General features: G+C 39.3%; 1 long non-coding RNA gene across 1 annotated transcript; it reads left to right on the top strand.

Moving 5' to 3' along the window:
- The first annotated feature begins 784 nt into the window (after positions 1-784).
- LOC117817501 lies at positions 785-7,578 on the top strand. Its single transcript, XR_004632157.1, has 5 exons — positions 785-874; positions 6,687-6,780; positions 6,868-6,945; positions 7,054-7,107; positions 7,273-7,578. It is a non-coding gene; the product is annotated as an uncharacterized LOC117817501 (long non-coding RNA).
- Positions 7,579-8,844: the final 1,266 nt, after the last annotated feature.

The following is an 8,844-nucleotide window of genomic DNA, read 5'->3' as shown; positions in this document are numbered from 1 at the left end:
TTTTTCCTTCCTTTGTGTGTTTGTTCTCAGAGAAAGACTTCAGGTTCAGCTTTTACCCTCAGTGAGGTTTTTTGGAGTTGGTCCTCTGAGGTCAGTTTCTGGTCTGACAAATGCTACGTGAGTTGGTTGAAAATGTCATGCAGCCAGACCCCACTGTGCCTCCATAGATTGCCAGTATGACTCATGCACAGGTCAGATCTTCTTTAAAGAAGCTTTAATTTTATTTTGTGTCTCTGGTAGTAAAACCTCCCTCCAAAATGCCATCTTGTCATGCTGTCATCATTGCACAATATCATTGTAGGGGCTGTGATTGGTTCTTTTTTGTAGGCTTTGTAACCAATGACATGCTTCATTTGTCCTCAGACTTGTTGCTGGACTGTTGCTTTTTTTCCAGTTGAGGAGCATGGGAGGACTATTATGGGGTGCATCTGGCTAATGTATGGGTTACAAAACAAATTAGATGAGTCATAGACGGATCCATCCACATGGATGATGTCAGCAGCATAAATGTTTGATTCTGTGTGATAATAGGAGATTTAGGAAACATCTCATTCACCCATCTTGATGACATCACCACCCTGAAGTAATTAACCTAACGATGAGTTGAGCTTTCGTAGTAAGAATTAATGTGATGCATGTTTCCTACACCCATAATTTTGACTGCAAGGCTTACAAAATTAGCATTAAGGAGTATGATTGGTGCGCGCGTGTGTTCATCCATGCATGACTGGTGCGTCGGCGGAACTATGAATGGGCAGAGAGGGGTGTGCTTTCACAGACACCATAGCAGCAGTGAGATGAAGAGTGCCATCTACTCCACTGCACGTCTGCACGTCTGCACTGAGTAGGAGAAGGAAGAGAAAATAAAAAGGAGGTGAGTGTCTGAATTTCCCTCAGGCATTCTGCAAATGTCATTTTTTGGGGATGTATTTACCTGTCCTTTTCTCTCTCTCTCTCTCTCTCTCTCTCTCTCTCTCTCTCTCTCTGTCTCTCTCTGTCACAATACATTCCCTCTTCCCGCCTATCACTCACTGCATCTCTGTGCTTGATTAAACGTCTTATGCTGTCTTGAGATAAACCTCTTCATCCTCTCACTCATAGAATACCTCACATTTTCATTAAGATTGAGTGCAGATGCTTTCTCCTTTCACTGTTTGTATTATTCACTGGCTTCGGGATGCTGTGTCGGGATAGATAACAAACAGGCTTTGTATATCTTGAAATGTTTATGATCTGAACTCGATCCTCTGCTAATGGGACCTCTAAATGGTTCTCTCTGTGCCTTTGAGAGTCCTGCAGAGGAATTCGTAAGTAGTGTAAAACAAACCCCATCCATCAGATCAATGCCTGCACATTAATGCATTAAAACAATCTGGTCAGCTGGTGGAGGACAGAGTCGGAGCTCCATGTGGTGCAAATGAAAATGATAGCAGAGTCATTAGGACAGACTCTGTTATCAGGTGGGACACACATGGTTGAGCTGTGATTCAGGCTGGTGGCAGCTGTTTCGGACGGCTGCTTACTGTATTCATCCAGCTGGTTTGCATGTGTGTCACACCTGAGCGTAGCAGAACAGACAGCCTATCATCATCAATTACAGGACATAATGTCCTTGCCACTGGGAGCCTTCTTAATACGCTCTCCACCCAGCTGCCAGTGCAGCTACTGTCCACATGTTCACCTCTATGCTCTAAACCACCTCAGTGTGTCTGTCAATGCTTTAACAGCCTCTGCTATTACACATATCCTGAGTATGTGATCTTCTTGGATAGGTATGTTCAGGGGCACAAATGTGACAATTTCAAACCATGTTTCAGTCTAAGTACCTTAGTTGAAGTTATGAGGATCAGCTGACCCAAAGGAGTGGAAACTATCTCCAAGTTCTCCATCATAGAAACATTCTCCGTCATAATTTTAAGCAAGTGACTGACACGGAAGTGTGAAGTTCAAGAAGACAGTAGGAGTGATGATCTAAAAAGCAACACCATTGTTACTTTCCTCTCATATCCTTTCTGTGTTTCTGTGAAACTGTCGCACACTGAAGTGAGGATTAATAACGTCTTGTCACACTGTGCTTCTCAGCTGAGGAGTTAATTAGAGTTGACCCAACATTTACAGATTTGAGCTAAGACTATTTCACTCTCAGCTGATGTTTGGGATCCAAAATCTCCAAAATAGAGTTTTTTCTTATGTAATGAAGATGCCCAGATGAATTATTTATTTCAGACTGTAAGGGTAAGTACTCGTGTTAAAGTGTTCTACCTTAAATTTATCCTCCTCTTCTTGCAGCATCTCAGTCAAAGTGACGTAGGAAGGAAGAAAATAGGGGAAAAGACTGCAAGGCAAAACAGCCTATTCACCCATCCATGCAGAAAGAGTCCTTCAGTAGCTTTTAAAGGCATATGTCTTGGCAATGCTGTTGTGTGTGTATCCAATAATCTACGAGCATTCATGCATGTATTAGTGTTTGTTTGCCACAAAGAAGTATATTGTTTTTAAAATGTGTCACCTTGGCTGTTGTTTGCTTGCTTAAGTGGTGAATCAATGAAGAAATGTTTCCTTTAAAGCATTTAGTGTTTCCCCAAGGCAGTTTTTAAGCTCCTGCTTTACTTTGGCTTATGTGGCCCCTCATCCTTTACATCATCCATAAAAGAGTGATTCCTTATCCAACCAAGAGGAAAGATCGTGACAGGGTAGAGAGGGTGAGGTAAGCGGGCAACTGATTCTCATTCAGGTCATTTCTTCAGTGAGCTGGTTAGAGAGCACTCAGGACTCATTGAATGCCATTAAGGCTGAGATTATCCTCCTCTACACCTCAAAGGGCTGTAATGCCCATTAGAAGTAAGTGCATAAAGTATAATAGCCTTATAATACTACAGGGTGTGCAACATGTTTGTGCACATTTGGCCTGATGGCTGAAACAAGCTACATGCACTCCACTGAATCAATCCATCTGGTGCGGATCAATAAGTTGTGTTAGCATACTGGCCTGCAAGAGGGTCTAGCTGATATCACATACAATGTATTTCAATCCAAGTGGGACTTTTAATGGAGCTGTCCACAGCATCAAATGAAGCCCTGACGTCAGCCCTGGCAGTGGGTGGTTGAGCCCCTCACTCTACATGAGCCCTGGATTGAATGGTAGAGAACTGTCTACATTTTAATAACTCACAAGTCAGTGTTGATTCTTTTATTACCCGGCAATATTTTGAAGGACTTGTCAAGATAAAAGTACACGGGAATGCTGGTTTAAATCAGTGGTTGAAATTGCGCACTCCATACAGAGGCTACAGTCCTTGAAGCAGGTGGCTCAAGTGTCAACCCCAATCTCTCTCCAGTTTCCTTTTCCATCCAGTGTCCTGTCCTCTGGAAAAAGGCAATACAAGGTCAAATAATTAATATGTAAAATATAAAAGTATGTTTTCTGTTATGATATAATTTTGTAAGTAGTAATATGATGCACAGAATCATAATGTCTGCTGAGGAGACCACTTTTTCAGGGCATCTGGTGCTCTCAGCACTTAGTGGTATAAGCCAGGGGTTCCCAAAGTGTGGGAGGGACAGGAAACACAAATGGAGGGTCGTGAGATGTCCTCCAGAATGTTTTTTTTTTTTAAGTTATCTAAAAATAGTAAATCTTACCCATTATAGTAAAAAATATCGACAAAAATAGTAGCTAAACTTGAAATAAAACCTGGAAAATAGAAAATGTAATGAGATTTCTGCCTTTCTTTGTTGCCAGATGACTCCTAAGTTTAGGGTTAGTGAACAGTTAATTATCAAAAGCATCAGTAGCAGCAGGTTAATTCATAACAGCACAGGAAACACAGCCACAGGCTCATATAGGTAGGCTCATTTTCTGCAGACCAGCTAAATGATGCCACATTAAATCACTTTGAGGGACAGTGGGGGTCGCGAGCATAGGTCGCGAGTCTTTGGCATCTGTATTTTGGGGTCACTGGCCGAAAAGTTTGGGAACCCCTGGTATAAGCAATAGAAGATACCAAGGTCAAAACTTTCTTATACAGTGCCTGGTCAAAAATGGAGTTTCTTTTAAGAGACTGTACCAATGACTAGATTGTTATCTTTCCTATTTTTTATCTAACATTTTTAACCAGGTTGGTCCCATTGAGATAAAAAAAATGCTTTTTAAAGGGAGACCGGCCAAGACAGTCAGCAGCGACAAAAAACCCACAAAGTTACAGATCTGCAGATTTCTGGGAAAAGATGATCAAAATACTCAGCAGGGCCCATTGATAGGTGGTTGCACTGTGCTCTCTGCATCTGTTACTTAGCAAAAACCTGCTGGAATGCAAAAAAAGAAGAAAAAACAAAACAAAGCAGTGCTTCTAACTTAAAAAATCTGGCACATTTCCTACATACCTTGAATGCATATCTGTTTATGAGCTATAAAAAGACAAATATGATGTTAGGTATTTCTGTGAATTGATAAAGTAATAAATGTATCTGCACATGTCAAGCTAATTAAACCGTTAAGTTTATTTTCAAACACTCATATTTTCTCCGCAAGATGTCGAATGGGTGTGTGACAGTTTCAGTGTGTCACATCACACACAATGTGTCAGTGTGTTAGATCAGTTCACTTAGTATTTCAATATAATCTTAACCTTGTCCCATTTGTCTAATACTGAAGTAAATGCAGATAAAGATTTTTCCACATAAGCTGCAGACACCTGGATTATTTGGGAAATGCTTCATTGTGCCATAAAGCTCTCCATGTCAGATAAACTTTTGTGATTTCCCAGGCATAAGTCAGGTGGATGTCTGGTTAAGCAGTTGTGTCCCCAAATCAAACAAACATAAGCCTGGTTTTCTAGTTACTGGACTCGCTAAAAGCAATATTTTTTTAATCTTATATTTCACTGATTATCCATAGCACTGTTGAGAATCATTAGGCATCATGAGCTAACAAAGAGTTTTTAAATCGTGCCATCACTCCAGCCTATGATTACCTGCTTCTCTGTCCCTCCGCTCCACATCAGCGTTTCCAGATATTTCTATCATTTAAAGTTTTTTAAAGGCTAATTAAGGTGAATGGGGCTCAGTGTTTATACTCTAATGAAGTAGAAAAGTGAGATCAGATCACAAGTGATCACTAGAGATGCATTACTGACCTGATGTGAACAGCTGGGCTTAGAGCTGTCCACTTGTAATCAGATCAGCGGCACAACATTGCCAATATACCAGTTGGGAGTCTGAAGTCGACCATCAGATGTTGCTGAAGGCTTCAGAAGCCTCAAGTGGGTCTACCATGAGAATGTATTCGTGTCACATAAGTCCTTTCTCATGAGTAACATTGGTGGAAAGAAGAAAGAACATCTTCTAAATTCATGTATTTTTTCCTGCATATACAATTTTATAATATAAGATAATATAAGATAAGATAAGATACTCTTTTATTCATCCCACAGCGGGGAAATTCATGGATTTAAAGCAGCAAACAAGAAGGTGTACAGTACAAGAATATATATACAAAAAAAAAATGTCCATCAGAGATGACAGCTTGGCCATAATTGCAATCTCCTCTGTCTTCATAATTTGAAGATCTAGCAGAACAGGAAACCAGTAAATCACTCATTCCCTCTGAAATGTTCGGCAGTATTTGCCTCTGATCTGGTCAGATGTCAGACAAGCAGATATCGACAGAGAGCACTGACATCAATGGAGAATAAAAAACTCTTCCCGGCAAATTGACCTTGCTGTGTTGATCTTCCACCAGGGTCCCTGACACCAGCTATGAATCTGGCTGTGACTGTTGAATGGTCTCCATTGTGGCCTTTCACAAGTCCTTTTATGTTTGCTGCACTTTGTGCACTTCTAGCTGCAAGTGTTAATATCTACAATACAGTTCCTCCAATGAAAAACGTCAATTTCAGACTTCTATTACTTGTTTTTTTTCTTGCCATAGTTTTAATTTCATATATCTAAAATAAAAAATCATTCCAAATATACATAATGTAATTACCAGGACATTCTAACTATGAAGCCATTGTAAGTGTTCCAGAAATGTCTCAAACTGTAGATGGCTGCTGGAAGGTCAGGAAAGTCATGCAGCTCAGGAATTTTTAAATAGGCTCAAGTGTGGTTGTTTCTTTACAATGAGCTGCCTAGTCAAGCCTTCAACTACAAGTCTTAAGGGAGACTCTTTCATGCATCAGCACATCATCCATCCATCATCAATTTATTTATGTAAAAACTGTGAGCTGTAACCATAGCCACTTCCTGGTGACTTCTGTTGAGTCTTTTGACCAATCAGAGGCTGTGTCCCAAAGTTTCCACCAACCAGAGACTCTGTTAGACACGTGGGTCAGAGCTGATCTCAAAGAGTTTTCATAAAGAGATATATCATCTTCTTGTTTTAAGCAATGGCAACTTACAGCATAAGTGTGAAACTAAGTGCCAAACCTTATGGTAAATTTGATAAGGATAAGCAACCAGCAATACATTCACACACAAAAAAGTGGCAGCAACCATGGGTCCATAACTCAGAGTCACCATCTAGTGCTGAATGTCAGTAACTGCAGATAAGAAAGCATACCTGTGATTTAAAAAGAATAATAACAATGCTCTGCCAAGCTGTTGACTTCTTGACAAAGGTCTTGCATTTAATCTTTGATGTTGCATACAATCACATTCATGTCAAATGTTATGTCTCCTTTCTTCAGTGTGGAAACACAGCATTCAGGAAGACTTCATCCATCCAAAAGCTACGTCAGCACTGAAAAACTTAAGCCAGACATGGAACACAAGACAAACGAGGTGTGTGAATGTCTGTCATACTAAATATTATGATCATTTTCACTCTGACTAACATGTACCTCTCTCTGTATTTATTTGTCTTTTCAGTGTCCTGCCACCACCTCTCCTCAGAAGCACATGAAGAACAGATCCAAGTCCACAGAGGAGATGCAACAGACGAAGAAGGTCTGACACTCAAACATCTTCTCGCCTAACTTTTTAAGCCTCATTTATCAAAAAAATGTACTGCCATACTCATCAGATCTAATGTTGCTGCATTATCTTATCTTAAAGACCTTTTCTTCACAAAAATCGCTCCCAGGAGTACCAGAGCTGGACAAAGTGAAGGTGAGCTGTGCAAGTGTGTTTCTATTAAACAAGGTGCCACCTTTCTAAATATCATGACGTGTTATGCATTATCTTCTGCTTAAGGCTATAACAGTTCATGTGAAACCCTTTACATAAATGACTGTATGAATCAGTACATATTGAATGAGTGGTTTCATTTTTCAGGAGTGTCCTGATGGCTCTGAGGTGCCCTCACCCTCCACAGAGGAACAAAAGTGAAAAATGGCGGGCTGGCGGGATTCCATTATTCATCAATTTACAAGATCATCACAAACACGAGGAGTATAAAAATGTACATATGTGCACAAGGAAACCCACAAAATAATGATAACAGTGATCTAGATTTTAAAACATGCAATTAATCTGGAATTGTTTGAAGGGAAATGTGAACTCACCAATGTTGATTGTCCTGTAAGGGGTGTATACATATCAAACTACATGTGTGTTGACAATAAAGTGAATCTGTCTTCACTCTGCTCTCATTGGCCAAATATTGCAGCTTTAAAATACAGCTTTGACTTTACAGAACAGAACAAAGTAGGAGATGCAAGATGTAAAAAAAAAATGCATTTTGTTAATTTGTTAACTTCTGCTGTGATGTTTGCATACCGCATGTTAGCATGTGACTTTGACTTAAACTGGAATGAGTGGGAAAAGAAGCAAACTGCAATAACAGAGATACAAGAAGTGGGTATTTTAAACAGCTGGAAGAAAGAATTTGTGGAAATTAAACAAATAAAGGGTACATTATCAAATTGAGAGAATTAAAATTGGATGAATCACATCTCTAAGGTTTGAAAAATGGCTTGGTCTCCATTATTAAAGGAGCATTAAGTACTTTATTAGTCCCCACAGGGAATTATAGAGAAATATTCTTAATTTAACACAAAAGATTGAAACACTGACTAATATACAATGGATGGAGGGTTTCTGTCCATTAATCCTATTCTGTTTTGTGTTGCCCTATAGTGCCTCCCAGTGGTCAGGGTCTGAAAGTGAAGAAAGTAAAAGATATCTGTAAGGACTGAAGATGTATAGACCCAATTGTGTTAGTGTCACACAGCATTAACCAGGGTTCCTAGATATTTTGTCCAAACCAAATTAAGGATACTCCACCTTAAATGATGAATACTATCAGATTGATTGACTTATCAAAGAGCTGTTGAGTCACCTGAGAAGAGAAAGCCCTCATTAGCATTTCTTATATAAAGAATCTTGGGATATGTAGGATAAGATCTCTGGAGACAGAATTATACCAAGGTTTCTGAAACTTTGTCGGTAAAACTAGTTTTCAAATTCAAACCTGGCAATGAAAAACTACTAAGTACAACAACGATCTTTACAATTATAACATTAATCTTTCAAAAAGACCTTTGACTAAAAATATGTGTCCAAAAATACTATAGATCATAGTTTGCTTGTGTTTTTCAACCAGCTGTCCACACTGTAGATAAAACTCTGACTATTGAAATGTGAGTAATCCCCTCCTATGTCTTTCATCACTAACAATGATGGTTGATTGACCTAGCTTTTTGAGTTATCTTTATTCTTTCATTTGTTCAAAACTGTTGATGCAAAACTATATTAAAATTCAAACAAGTAAGTCACACAAAAGATGCCATGTGTCTAAACAGACATGTATTAACTGTCAATGTGTGCTGCCGTTCACTCAGGGACAGATTGAGAGCTCAGAGAAAACATCATATGGTTTGTCTGAGTGTAAGATTATCAGGATAA

The sequence above is a fragment of the Notolabrus celidotus genome, chromosome 8 (assembly GCF_009762535.1).
Source record: "Notolabrus celidotus isolate fNotCel1 chromosome 8, fNotCel1.pri, whole genome shotgun sequence".
NCBI classification, from domain to species: Eukaryota; Metazoa; Chordata; class Actinopteri; order Labriformes; family Labridae; genus Notolabrus; species Notolabrus celidotus.
Note: the sequence above shows the minus strand (reverse complement) of the source record. Positions and strands in the feature narration are given on the sequence as shown.